This window comes from Halichoerus grypus, chromosome 11 (assembly GCF_964656455.1).
Source record: "Halichoerus grypus chromosome 11, mHalGry1.hap1.1, whole genome shotgun sequence".
Lineage (NCBI taxonomy): Eukaryota > Metazoa > Chordata > Mammalia > Carnivora > Phocidae > Halichoerus > Halichoerus grypus.
The window spans coordinates 37877304-37892370 of NC_135722.1; the positions used below are offsets into that span (position 1 = coordinate 37877304).

Consider the following 15067-nt stretch of genomic DNA (forward strand, 5'->3'; position numbering starts at 1 on the left):
ACTTTGCTGCCCAGTGGGCGGAGTCTTTATATTTCTCTTTCTCGTCTCTCTGGGCTCCATCACTCCCCCCGTGATTTCGTTACCTCCCACCACCTTTAGGACCATCTCTACACTGGAAACTCCCAAACTGATTATATCCTGTTGATTCCAAGGCACATTTTAATATCTTTGAAGTTGGGACGTGCCCTACTTCAGTTGGCAGTGTTTTTTCATAGTCATACATACAATAACAGTGGCCTCACAGTCGGTGGTATCTTATATTTGATGAAATATGGTACATATTGACTCCAGAACACCCTCTGAATTCCAGACTCATAAATCACAATGGCTTTTCAACATCTCCCCTCGGATGGAGAATAAATACCTCAAACACAAATCATAAATTTAATTCCCAACCTTCTGGCCTTTCCCATCTCAGCAACTGGTAATTCCATCCCTGCAGTCGTTCAGGCCCAAATCTGGGAGTCACCCTTGACCCCTCACTTTCTTTTCCAATCTACCTCCAATCTATCGACAAGTCTTGCTGACTCAGTTCAAAATAGATCTTGAATCCACCCACCTCCCACCAGTCCACCACCACCGCCCTGATCCAAGCCACGCCTGTCCCTTACCTGGATTCCAGCCATCGCCTCCGCCTGGATCCCCATGCTGCCCTGCCCACCTGCAGTCTCTGCTCAGGGAACAGCCCGAGGGAGCCTGTGGTGAAGACAGGGCCCCCGACCTCCCCAGCTCCATGTCACCCTCACCCCCTGCCTCATTACTCTGTTTAATTTTTAAAGTAACTTATAATTAGCTGAAATTGCACACAGTTATTGCTTTCCGCATCTATTGTCTATTTTCTCCCCCAGAACGTGAGCCCCACGAAGGCACGGATTTTTGTCTCTCCTGTTTAGCGCCTAATCCCTGCCCTCCAGACCGGTGTCTGGCATGTAGTAGGTGCTCCATAAATATTGCTTGAATGAATTTTTTCCCACAGGATGATGCTTTTGAGGGAGCACTAAAGTCAGACCAACCTGGGTTCAAATTCTGAATCTACCGCCTCGTGGCTGCGTGACTTAGGAGATTCATCCAGACTCTCTGAGCTTGTTTCTCATCTGCATGATGGGGATGAGAACACGACCTCTCAGGGCTGACGTGATGTTCACAAAGCACCTGCGCAGTGCCTCACACGCAGGAGGTACGCCCTTGTCTTTTATTTCTAGTATTACTATTGTTATTCCAACCTCTAGAGCTAGAGCTCTGGGGCTTGTCACCAAAGCCGGGCACACGTTGGTGGGCGGTGAGCTCAGCTGTGCGCGTGCATTCAGTGGGAGGGAGGGCAGGCGGGGATTCCAGTCTCTGTGATGTCATACATCAGCAGTGCAACCTCGGGGGAGCTCTCGCACCCCTCTGAGCTTCAGTGTTCTCACACATGAAGGGGAGATAATGATCGCATCTATTTTCTGCGATTATTATGAGCATTTCTGGTGCACGCACACAGCACATGGCAAATTCTAAGCAAATATTAACTCACATCATTACCATCGAACCAGCTTCTCCCACAAATGCAGCGCTCACTCCCTGGATCCTGATGCCCAGGGCAGGGCTTTGAGCTTCACCTTAGCCTGCCTTCCTGCAGCTACACATGGTGGAAGGAGCTTGCAATCACCTTCTTGTAGCTACAACAATCCCCAGAGAGACAACTACATGGCGCCCAGCCCTATACCGAGGCAGTCCCCACACCTGCCTCCTTGCCAGGGTGGCCAAATGCTCATGCCGGGCTCTGGTCCTCCTGCCTGTGACCTGTCAGACCACTTCCAGCAGCGACCTGGTAAGTGTGATCCTCTTGCTGCCACTAGCATTCTTTGCTGGGCTTGCTGACTTCGGCTGGAGGAAGGGCAGTGGGGAGCCTTCTGAGTTTTCCATTTAAATATTCCCCATGACCTTCCAGCAACCTCTACGTACTCAACAAAGGAGCTAAATGGTAGAAAGCAGATCTTTTTTTCTTTCTCTCAAGAAACACTATTGTTCCACTCCAAATTATTTTCTTCACTGGAACTCCAGTGACTTAGAAGCCAAATCAGCCATTCAAAGCAGGGTGTTTGCACCCCGGTCTCCTCACCTGACTACTGAGTGATTTGAGGAGATTAGGCACAGTGTGAGACCCTGGGCAATGGGTCACTGCATTCCACCCCCTGCTCCAACCCCAGGATCCCACCCTACCCCAACCGTCCTAGGGAAGCCCCATTCCTCTGTGTGGGAGCTCCAGTGGTGACTCAAGCAGGAAAGGTTCCTACACTCCTGGGGCTTACATTCTAGAGAGCAGAGATGAGCCACAAAGAAAGATACAAAGACACAAACAAGGAAATTTCCATAAAGGCAAGAGCTCTGAAATAAAAGAAAAAAGGTGATGTATTAGAGAATTACTGGAGCTGGTGAGGGGTGAGGGTCTCAGCTGCCACTCTGGATGGGTTGGTCTGGGAGGGCCTCCCTGAGGAGGTGACATTTTCATATCCCTCACTCAAGTGCACACTCCCTTGAGGCCAGGGAGCAATGTGTACCCCCACACAAACCCAGTGCCCAGCGAGAACCCGGCAATCCACGCCCGTGTGTTAAACATTGACATCGGTACCCGCAGTGAGATGCAGCCGTCTGCACACCCGAGTGCACTTAACCTTGTGACTAATTCAGTAACGTCAGCTCGCGCCTTCCAAGCTTGAATCCGAGGAACAGGCTGCGGTGAAGTCTTAACGTGTCGCCAACAAAATGAGAAAAGTAAGGACAGTGTTAGGAGTTTTCATACAAAAATCTGAATTCATTTAGCATAAAGGGTTGTTCTTTATGCTGAGATTAGGTTCCTTCCTCCTCGGTGTGTGTGTGCGTGCGCGTGCATGTGCGCGCGTGCGTGTACATGTGTATGCTAAGATTCCTTTCTTTGATGAAATAATGGTGCTAGGAAATGTTCATTTTTTAGGCTTCTTTTTTTCTTCAATATCCTTACTTGGCAAAATAAGTTTCTTCCCATTCTTAAAAAATTTTATTGGTCTGTAAAATCCAAAGACATGCAAACCACTGTTTTCCTAGTCTTTCTACTTGGCAACCTCGAGGTTAAAGGAAACAGGCTCCATTCTGGAGGGCAATGCCAAATGCTCCTGGAGGGCCTCTGCACACCTGCCAGATTCATCCCTGGCTTGGGGCTAGGATGATGGGGCTTCAGGTCTCAGGAAGGCAGACCGTGCACGTGAGAAATACAGTCCTCTGTAGGCTGAGCAAAGGATGGAATAAGAGATGTGACCCTGTGTGCTGCCCATTCAGCAGTGTCCCTACTTTGCAAAATACTCATTATTGTTACAAATTGCAGGGGAGGGGGAAATGCCCAGAGTCCACCATGGCAGATTTATAGTGGGCTCATGCTCATGCCAAAGGTCTTCCTTGAAATCATCTCCTTCTTGTTTTCTCATTCTACCATTGCTTTTTCATCCCCTTTGCCACTCCCTGGCCCTCTCCAAGATTAGAAAAGTGCAGCTGGGGTCGGGAGAAGGCATTAAGAGGGTGCTATGTTTCCTTGATGCAAAAGTTATTAATCCTTCATGACAGCCACCAAATCACAGAGTAGTGAATAAGCGTGGTTTGTTTTCACAAAGCTCCTGGAGAATCCCCCTACCATGCCCCAACCATTTGTTAAGAGAAACAAGTGTAGCCTAATCCTCAGGACTGGGGAGGAGGAGGGGGTTCTCTCCTTGTGACCTGGTGACTCGGCATCCTCAACCCTCAGATGAGACTCAGGGAAGCCTGAGGAATTCTCCATTATAGGAGTTCTGGTGAGAGACAGACCCCACCACTCGGAAGGAACCAGCCCAGCCTGTGAATCAGGACTAAAAGTACACTTCAGCCAAGACTCTAAGACAGACAAAAAGATGGTGCATATTTTGCACGGTGCAGTAAAGTCCAAGTTACAGAAGTTCATGATCAGTGTCTGAAAAATTCAAGAGAGTCCTGGATTTGGAGAGAGCTGCTGCAGGGGGGAGTAGGGAGCTACCTTGAGGGGGCCACCACCTCAAGCTTAGAGAATGCAGTTTTAATGTGCTGGAGAGCCTGAAGTATGTCCACTGGAGATTGGAGGCTCATTGGGCTGGTGCCTAATAGAGGCCATCTGAGAAAAATGAAAGACAAAGTAACATGGTTGTCAGCAGAGAGACAGACAGACAGACAGACAGAGATGCTGTTGTATGGAACACAAATTAACTCTCCCTCCCCAGCAATGGTTAAGGGGGCACGAGCCTCAGAGACCTGAGACTTCTACAGAAATGCTGGCCACAGGGAACAGGCTGGAACAAAGTGGTATGGTAATATACTACTACTAGTGGTAGTTATAAAGGTGGGCTCTCACATCAAAGAGAAATAAATGTCTGTTTTGTTTAAACTACTGGTTTTAGAGTTTCTTTGTTAAACCAAGTCACACAGGCTTATTCTGAGCCCTAATGGAGCATGTATATGAATTTTCTAAATTTTAAAAATACAAAAAAAAGTTATGTTTCTATTAAAGTTAGAATTATGTGAAATATATATACGCCCATGCAAAGACTGGAAGGACGAACTGTTACGATAAGATAACGGGGTTATAGGAGAAATACTTTTCCCATCGAAAGTTCCTCTTGTTACCTTTATATTTCTATAGAAAAAAACTGTCTTCCAAGAAGAAAAAAAGAAAATGTCCCTGAGACTGGATAAATTTTGATCATGTCTTTGTATCCTAAGAGGGGAATGTGTACCTGAACCCTCCTTCCACTATCCCTTCCACCGGGACAAATTTTTAAAAAGACAAAGACCAAAATAATAATAATAATAATAAATTAACTTAAAAATAAAAACAAAAAGACAAAGACAGGGGTGTCTGGCTGGCTCAGTTGGTAGAGCATGACTCTTGATCTCGGGGTTGTGAGTTCGAGCCCCATATTGGGTGTAGAGATTACTTAAAAACAAAAAATCTTAAAAAATAAAAAATAAAAAATAAAAAGACAAAGGCAGAAAGGACAGGGTCTGCCCCAGTGACAACTGGGAATAGGGCCATGGACACTCTCAGCATGACTCTGAGAGAGAATGAACCCTTCTTCCAGGCCAACATTTTACAATGCCCACCTAAATCTTGGCATCCCCTGACAGGGAGGTGGGGAACATTATCAGGAGAGGTGGGACCTGTCCATGGGTCACCAAGACCACCTGGACCTTAGCTCTAAGGCATTTGTCCCAGGAATCTCTTCTTCTCTCTCCTGGTGACAAGCTGCAGATAAGCCTGGAGACCCAGGAGGACCAAGATTCCTCCTCACGGTGACCTCAGCCGGTCATCACAAACACCTAAGATTACAGATCAATGAGGGAGGAAGGTAAGACCTCCTATAATGAACAGAGCACAGGAAAGTTCTCTCAAGGAAGCCTGTCCACTGGGTAAGAGGATCTGGGTTGAGGACAGGTTATTATACCATGTGTATTTCTCCTACTGGCATTTGTGGAACCAGGTGATTCCGCCCCCACTCCCCGCCCCCCCCCCCCGTTCTGCTCCCAGCCCACAATCCAAGAGAAGGGCCACATTGCAAAGGCTTCCCACCAGGGGACTTCTTCACCTTAACTAACTTTCTTCTCCAGCGGGGCTCCTTGTCAACACCTCTCAAAACAAGATGTATGGCTTCTGCATGACTAACAACAGACCACAGCCTTCCTCAGTCCACGCCCTCTCTTCTCTTTCACTCAGATGGAGTTTGTGGACAGGCCATGAAGGAGGCATAGCCCATACCTATTAAAGAATTTCTGCTACAGCAGCTTGGGGTTGGCACCTGGCAAAGCCCGAGCATTTCTGAAGATCTGAAACATGGTGTAGGGAAGAGGTTCCAGCTGAGCCACTAGCTTGCTCTGTGTTCCTGGGCGAATCAATGTACCTCTCTGGGTCCTAGTTTCCCCGTGGGTGTGTGTGTGGGGGGGGGGTCGGACAAGAAGATCTTTCTAGCTCTATCTTGGGATCACAGGATAACTCTGGGATGGATTCCAGGTCTGTGAAATCTACTCTGGTTTAGGACGTTGCACTCTGGCTTGAATTTATGACCAAGATGGCCATTTGAATGCCAATTTGATATTTCTTTCATGGAGAAATGAATATCATTCACAAGGTAATAACTCCTGAGCCAATTCAAACCAGGGATCAACAGGAAGAAAAAAAAATTCTCTCCCCAAACTCGCTTAAATATAATTGTGTTTATACAAACATAGATCTTACACAACTCTAAATACTGAACTCCAAATGTCTATTAGCTTAAGCCAAGGGGCCTGGTCATTACAATTCTACGTGATAATTGTAGGGAGCCCAGAAGCTTCTAAGGAATAGGAAAGGGACACCAACTCCTGGAGAATTCCCTAGAGCTTCTGTGAAAATTTAGGGGTGGTGTGCTAGGGTTTCCCAATATGAAATTCAGATCTCAAAAAACAAAACAAAAAAATCCTAGGATTAGGATGGAAGCAGGACACCCTCTCTAACCTTTCCAAGTGCTAGCTCTAAGGCCTGTTCCTTTTAGACCCAGCCCCCACCGATGCCGGTGCTGACGTCAGCTCACCGTCTCCACAGCCAGCAGCCCTGGGAGCTCAGACTTGCTAGATCAATGAAAACATCAACCTTGCCAGACGTGTCTGCCCCACTCCAAGCCCACCGTGGAGCCAGGGGTTCAGGCACGCAGCTGGACCATCTGTCATTAGGCACTGCTGTTAATTGCTGTGCTAATGAACAAGGTTTGAATTGGAAGCACGAAATGCACATGCAGATTTAGACACAGGTCCGCAGTTCTGGGTCCTATCCCCTGACAGCCTGGCACAGTCTCCAGGATGCAAAGGCAAAAGTGTCTGAGTCACATCATGGGCACAGACAGTGTATAACCCAGTCAGCAGATACTTCGAATAGCAAGTGTTGAGAAGGCACTCATCCATCCATTCATCCATCTATCCACTCAACAACCACTGGATTTATGGTGAACACTGTCAAATGCTAGGGCTCCAGAGATGACCATGACATAGTCCCTGCCCCCAGGGGATCATAGCCTAGCTGTCAAGATAGACAACTGGACAAATACAGCAAATACATTGTGACAAGTGCTAGGAGAGGTCAGCAGAGGGGCTGGGGGAACATAGAAGAGGGTTATCTAACCAGCCTGGAAAATCAGGGAAGACTTACTGGAGGAGGTGAAATGTCCGAGCCAAATCTCCAAGGAGGAGCAGAAGTTACCCAGGAAAAGAATAGAGGAGGGTAATACAGACAGAGGGACTAGGAGGTAGGAGAGAACACTGACGTCTGAGGGAGCACAGGCAGTTGGGCATGGTGGGGCACAGGGGTGTGATGGGGGAGTGCAGGGTGAAGACACTGGGGGTACAGAGTGAGAGTGCTGGAGAGGGAGACAAGGTGTAGATGGCGAAGAACCCTGAAAAGCAATTACTCCACAAATCTAGATCAAGCTCTTGTACTATACAGGGGATAGGACTAGGTCAATGTCGGCCTCTGCCTTCAAGGGATAAGAGGAGCAAGGGATGTAGGGGTGGCACAGAGTGGTTTGGAAGAAGAAATGTCAACAGACTGCATTAATCAGAGAAGTTCTCAATGTAGGGGCTGCCAGAACCGGGCCTTCCATTTCAGGCAGAATGTGGACAGGTGAGCCAGTGTTACTAACCAGATGCTATGCATATATTGACTCATCAAATCAACAATCAACCAATGCCATGTCATGCTCCCATTTTCCAGGTGAGGAAACTGAGGCCCAGGGAGTTTAAATAGTTTGGCAGCTGGGGAGAGGTACAGCCAGAATTCCAACCTCAGGTGTGCCTGGCTCTGGAGGCTGTGCCCTATCCATTAAACCATGCTGCTCCCCAAGGCCTTCCTGGTAGAGGGACAGCATGAGCAAGCTTGAGGGAAGATGGTGGAAGGCACACAGGAGACCGACCAGTCAAGAAAAGGAAGAGATTGGGGCCTTGGATGTATGGGCGATGGTCTTACAGAGTGACCCAGGCTTGAACTTTGGAGTCCAACAGCCTCCGGATTACCCTCCCTTGGCCTCAGTCTCCTCACTGGAGAATGGAGACCTAACCCCTACTTCCTGTGGTTGCCATTAGCATTCAGTGAGGTAACGCAAGTAAAGTGCTTAGGACATTGCCTCTCACCCTGTGAGTCCTCAAATGTGGATGATTGATTGTGTTAATCAAAAGTCATCATTATTCCCCATGATAATAATAACTACCAGTACAACTCCAGAGGTAGGTCGGGGTACGTGGAGAATGTTGAGTGCCAGCTCAGGCACATGGTCTTGATCTCACTGACATGGGGGACCGCAGGGGAAGGTTTTCAGCACAGACATGAAACAACAGAGGTTCTAGCGCATTTTCTCCTCTCCTTCAGGATGACCCAGCAATCCCCGCTTCAGAAGTTCATGGTTTTTCTCCAACGTGGAAAGATTGCATCACAGTGAAGAAAGGCCCTTTTGACACCTGCAAATGCAGGCCACATGGTGCCAGTGGAGGGCCGAATGACTGTCTGAAGCCCGGGTGCACACCACAGAGAAGGGCTCCAGGGGCTCCTGCTGAGGTCCAAGGTGTGGGGGGGCTCAGATACCCCCAGCTGGTGAGAAAGGGAAGAAGGAGAAGGCATCTCTGTGGGCCTCTCAGCCAACTCTGTGAGCCTTGTGAAGTTGGGAGGCAGCCTCACCTTGGCCCTTCATCACCTAATCAGAAGCTTCTGGAGGTCACACTCCTGTAACCATAGAAACAGGTGCTCTCTGGACCACCCCTCTCCTTATTAAAAAGGATTAAGGTCTTGGGTCCCCTGGCTTGGAGATGGCTGAGGAAGGGCAGGCCTTGTGAGGGGCCCACTCTGGCTTCATGTCCAGTCTTCCCCCAACCCTCTGGATGGTCTGCAGAAGGTGGCTCTGTGGAGAATTCCAAGCTGCACAGCTGCCCCTGAGGAAGGGGACAGGGAATCTGGCATCTCTCTGGGCCCTAGCACGTCTTTGAACGCTCCCACTCCCTTGTGACCTCTCTGTAAAGCAGACCTTATCTTCACTTTACAAACAGGGAAGTGTGATCCAAAGAGGGCAAATGACTTCTCTTAGCCATGCAGCTAGAAAGAGCTGGGATGGATCCAAACCCCCATCTGTCTGAACTCCAAAACCCTGGTTTAACTCCTGCTGCATTCCACCTATCAGAGCAGGGTTGGACAGATAAAAGTTGGCTAGAGCTCTTTAGAAAAAGAACCAAATGATCATGGCCAAAGAGAAAGGAAGCATCCAGCTGACCCTCTGGTTCCAAGTCAGGCAGAAGGACAGTCCTGGTTTTGCATCTCCCTGAGTGACCCTGGCCAAGTTACTTATCCTCCCCGATTCCTGCAACCTCATCTGGAAAAATGGATCTCAGAGGACCTACTTGCAGGGTGTTTGTAAAGATCAGAGGTATGTTATTTAAGCCCTGGCCTTCAGAAAGTGCTCCTTAATGGCAGCTCTGATTAAGGTTATTAGTGCAGAGCTGCAGATAGGATGGGGGCTCCTCAAATAGCCCCACTAACATGGAAGATAAGCCAAGAATGGAACTGTGAGCTGGGCAGGGCATGAGAATCTTCTCCCTCCCTGACAACTGGCTCTTGGAAGCCATCCTTTATTGCTAAGCACTTAGGCACATTATCTAATTTCATCTTCCGAACAGCCTGGAGAGACGAGGATTACTCTCCCATGTTACAGGTGAAGAACCAGACTCAGAGGCTGAGTGACCCGTCACACTTGAAGCCAGACAGCTCCTGCTTGTCAGGCTCCCCAGGCGCCCGTGCTCTTCCCAGCCGTACTCCCTGCTGCTCTGGTTCCCCGTGGCTACCCCGGACCTGTGCCCACGGTCCCCAGAAGGAAGTGTCTTCTCTGTCTTTGGTCCTCACACTCTCCTCTCCGAAGCTGAGGCCAGCAGCCACACGTGCCCCAGCCACTCTTCTGAGCCCGATGGGAACCACTGACCACCCGATGTGAATGATCCAAGCTGCCGATTTCACTGAGACATGGGAGAAGCAGGATTCGGTCTGGAATCTGTGGGTCCCCACCCTCCCGGCCTCATCACCAAATGGTTATAGGACCCAGAGTCACGCCTGCAGGACCCGGATGAACCAGCCAGGCAGACACATGGGCCTCTTGAAGGGATTCCCAGGCCGGCCTTCCATCCCCCCCTCCTCCATCAAAGCACCGCCACAGCTCCCAATGAGGGCCGAGGGAGCTGTAAAATCCCCATTTGCCACAATTAGCAGATGAGTAATGAAATGGCAGTGGCAGGTGGCGGTGGCCTCTGCTCTCTCGAGGCCCACAGCCCTGCCTCCTGTGAATGCCAGATCATGGCAGCAACCGGCAGAACGTCTGGTACCCAGAGATATCCGGACACACACCTCTGGGCTCTCTTGCTCTTCCTCCCGGAAATCCAGACCGTCTTTCATGTTGCTGGGGAGCTCATGTTCTCTGCAAGAGGCCTGCACTTAGGGTCCTCAAAGACAGAGTGAAATAGGGGAGGGGAGCCCCCAAGGAGGAGAAAGGAGGAAGCAAGGAAGAGGAAGGGACAGTGTTTGCAAAGACCCTGGGCCAGGAAGGAGCCGGCATGGGAACAGAAAGTGTGCGTTGTGGGTGGAGCTCAGAGTAGGGTGTGAGGATGGGGAAAGGGCTGGATGTGTGGGGCAGAGGCAGTCAGGGGAGCCCACGGGCCAGGGGAGGATTTTGCCATGCCATAGGCATCCCATGGCTTGTTCCCTTCTGCACTGGCAAGTCCTTTAATGCTTTTCTAGATTTCAGCAACATTTTTAAATTCATCTGTACATGGCGATACTTGCCTGGAAATGGTATGGTGTTGGCTTCTGGGCCATGGTCTGGTAAAACTGCCATGCGTGTTTGTTTACAGGTGCCTGGCATGTAAGAGGGTTAGGGGCAGCATCCCAGGGGTCCCTAAAGCCCGGGGCTGCCTGAGTGGCAGGAGAGCCCAGCTCCAGGTGCCCTGCCAGAAACCTTCTGCCTTCTCAGGGCCAGCAAAGAAAGGACCTCAGGGCCCTCAGGCCCAAAGAGAGTTAAAGGAAGTCTTAGCCAGAGAAAAAGAGCTATTCCCTCAAAGTGCTTCCGTCTGGCTCAGTTCATCAAATCTGCCTTATGTAGCACAAAATAAACACAACCCTAATTAGCAGGTTCATGCTGCAGCTGAATTATCAAAAGTGCATCCCGATTCCAGCCTCAGCATCCCCAGAGAAGGCACAGCATCTCCCCAAGAGGCCTGCCAGTGTTTGTGGAATCATCACTCCTCTGGTGTTCACACAGTTTGCCTCATTTCCGCCAAAGAGCTATTTGCTGAAGGACATCTCCTCCAGGTCTGATCTCTGTGCACTCCCCTGCCCTGGCCAGGTCTGGTCAGACAGGAGGCATAATATGGCACACCAACGTGTGGGGCTGGATCACAAGCTCAGGCAGGTAGAGCCAGCGAAAGCCTTCCTGGATGCCAGAACTGGAAGGGGGGTGTCCTTGCATTCCTTCCTTCATTGAGCAAATATTTATGGAGTGGCCACTATCTTTTAGGTGGTGGGAGGCAGCAGGGTGTGCTAGCCCTTGCTGGAGTTTCTAGAGCTACATGGTCAGAGTTCAAATCCTAGCTCTCCCACCCAGTTATAACAAAATTACTTTTGCCCATTGATTCTAATTGGTTTCCTCACCCATGAAGGGTGCTGGGCATAACATGTGGGAGCCAGAGAAGCCTGGTTGAGAACCACTCCTTTAGCCACTCCACCTGTTGGGTGTGTCACTGTTTCCGGGTGCAAACTTTTGGATAAACGTGGTCAAGAGCCTCATGCTGCTGGAATTCTGGAATGACTCCCAGGCCTTTGGTGCTCAACTACTGCCTCCTTGTAGGGTTAAAAATAGTCACTTATTGGCAGGCAAGACAGACATGAATTTGGAGTCCATGATACTGGACTGAGCACCAGGCACTGATGGGCCATTCGTGGGCACTGTTCTACTTCATCTGCTCAGGAATTTACAAGAAGACATTGAGACTGGAAGAGATTTGGTAAGGACATGCGAGCGCTCAGGATCAGAACCAGAAAGTGTTGAATTAGGGAAGAGATCCCACAGAAGAGCCCCCCAAGGACACGCTCACACCCAGGGCCCCTCCAGGCTGGTGCTCAGGTAGCTGTGCATTTCTGCAAGATGCAGCTCTGAGATGGCCATCGAATGACAGTGGGCAACCGGGAAAGTAGACCGTGGGCACGGAAGAAGGGAATTAGCAATGATTCCTTCTGCCGCTTTCTCACCAATCCAAATTCATTCTCCTGGGTGCCAGACACTGTGCAACGCACCTTCTAAATACGTTAACATGTATTCTTCACACTCGCTGTCCCAGGCGAGGCGCCTACCCCGCCCCCACTTCACCTCATTTCTCCGCTGAGGAAACCGACGCTTATGGATGTTAGGTAATTCGCCCAGAATCACATGGCTGGTCATGCTCAGAGCTGGTGGTCAAAACCCAAAGTCCATCGGCTTCACTGTTATTTTCTTACTCTACGAAGTCTTAAGTTTAGTGGGAGTGGAGAACCTAAGTTTCCAAACTCCCCAGTCAGCTTGTCCCATTTTAAAAACAGATGGTGGATGTGCTCAGAAGCCCTTCAACACTTGTCCTCTGGGCCTGGTCTCAGCCTGCCCAAGGGGGCGCCTGGGTGGCTCAGCCGGGGCTAGCTGGGGCCTGCCTGGGCCACGCCGCCTGCTCTGGTCAGGGTCCTGAGTCCCAAAGCTTCCCCTCATAAAAGCAGCTGCTGCAGGGAAGGAAGGCTTCCAGAGAGCCTGGAGCTCTGCTGAGGACGGCCAACCAGCCAATCGGCCTGGGAGGCAGGAGTTCACCCCAGACAGCCTGACCTCCTCCCCAGCATCCTCTCTTCAGTGATTCCCTCCCAGGCAGTAAATGCACAGTTGATTTAGAGAGCATGTTCTAGGGTGAGATGTCAAATACACCTTCAAACCCAACATCAGTGATAAAAAGGCTAGTGAACTGCTCTCTCTGAGATGAGGAGAAAGTGGACTCTGGTCCCATCAGCAGCTTCTAGGCTGTGTGGGAGGGAGCCATAGCTGAGGGACTCTCGTCGCCTGATGGGGAGAACTGGGCCGGGTGGGTGACCAATAATTTCAACTAAAAATGTCTGTAAAAAGTAAGGTTAACAGCAATGTTAAGGCATCGTTGAGAGGATCTGATGAGAGACTGTAAGTTAAACCCTGGGAGAATGAAATCATTCTAGCTCTGAGGATAACAGTCCCACCCTGGGGCTTGAAAAGGGGCAAATGAAGATTTCCCTGCTCTAGGCTCCCTACCAGACAAACACAGCAGGGACGGGCGCAGAGCATTGCAAAAACATCTTGAGGAGAAAGAATGGCCTGCAGGCCTGTGGGCCTGGATGCTGACATCAGTGCAGGTATTAGAATTTTTAAAGAAAAACTATAGGTCAGCTTCAATGGTGGGGCATGGCGGGAGTGGCGTATTTGTATTCTAGAGCTATTGTAACAAGGTCCACAGACTGGGTGCCTTAAAACAACATTTATTGTCCTAACAGGTCTGGAGACCAGAAATCCCAAAGCAAGGTGTCAGCAGACTATGCTCCCTCCAGGACTCTGGGTGGAATCCTTCCTTGCCTGTTCCCAGCTTCTGCTGGTGGCCAGCCATGCCCGCCATTTCCCGGCTCACAGCTGCCCCACTCCAATCTCTGCCTCCATTGTCACGTGGCGGTCTGCTCCCTGTGTGTCTCTCTCTCCTCTTCTTCTTCTTCTTTTTTTTTAAGATTTTATTTATTTATTTGACAGAGAGAGAGATAGCGAGAGAGGGAACACAAGCAGGAGGAGTGGGAGAGGGAGAAGCAGGATTCCCGCTGAGCAGGAAGCCCAATGTGGGGCTCGATCCCAGGACCCTGGGATCATGACCTGAGCCGAAGGCAGACGCTTAACGACTGAGCCACCCAGGCGCCCCTCTCTCTCCACTTTTTAGAAGGACACAAGTCATCTTGGATCAAGGACGCTTTCTATTCCAATATGACCTCCTCTTAATGAGTTACATCTTATAACAATCCTACTTTCAAATAAGGTTGCATTCTGAGGTAGTGAGAGTTTAGGACTTCAGTCTATCTTTTTGGGGGATGCCATTCAACCCATAACAATTGGTCACAAAAGAAACAAAGTAATGGGAGCCTGAGGGCAGGACGTGCATACCGTGTGCCTGTCCGCTGGAGCCTCCGTCTGCCTCCTGGCCCAGGAACGCCCATCCATCCCCTCCACGGAGGCACCCTGATTCTGCTGCTCAGTGACGGGAACATGGCAGCCACATCAGGGTGCCACCACTCTGGGTTGTAACTGGACAACCTGCAAACCTTCCCCAGGGGCTACTGGGCCCCACCGAATAGTTTTCCATACAAACAGCCACTTGAGATGATTAAGGTCATTACGCCTCCCACCTGCTCTTCAACACTACCAGGTCTCAACTTTTTTTGGTTGAGAGTAACATCCCTTCATATACAAAAGCTGTGGATGACACACCCTAAAGGATAAAAAGACACGAAGCACCAGGAACCAAGTCGGCGATAATTACATAGTTGCTGCCGCAACAGAACCAAGTCTCACCCTTTCTATAAAAGTGCCCAACGGGGCGCCTGGGTCGCTCAGTTGGTTAAGCATCAGCCTTCCGCTCGGGTCGTGATCTCAGGGTCCTGGGATCGAACCCCACATCGGGCTCCCTGCTCAGTAGGGAGTCTGCTTCTCCCTCTCTCACTCCCACTGCTTGTGTTCCCTCTCCTGCAAACCTTGAAACAGAAAAATGGTTTCTGCCTGAGTTATCTAGAAATTCCAATGAGCCATTTTGCCCCATCCTAAGGAACTGAGCTTCTACTCTAAGAACCTAAAATACAATGTGAATGCATGACAGTGACCCTGTGATGCTAGCCCACCATCAGGGGATGGGACTTGCTCTTTCCTTCTTCCCCCCTCCCTCCATGCAGCCTCTCCTCCCGGCCTCCCAGACACTTGGACCATTT

At 49.9% G+C, this 15067-nt stretch overlaps 1 protein-coding gene across 1 annotated transcript in view; it reads right to left on the reverse strand.

Moving 5' to 3' along the window:
* The window catches only part of NAV2 (neuron navigator 2), a 711830-nt gene that overhangs the window by 540538 nt on the left and 156225 nt on the right, over nucleotides 1-15067 (reverse strand). The gene's annotated exons all lie outside the window — the stretch shown is intronic.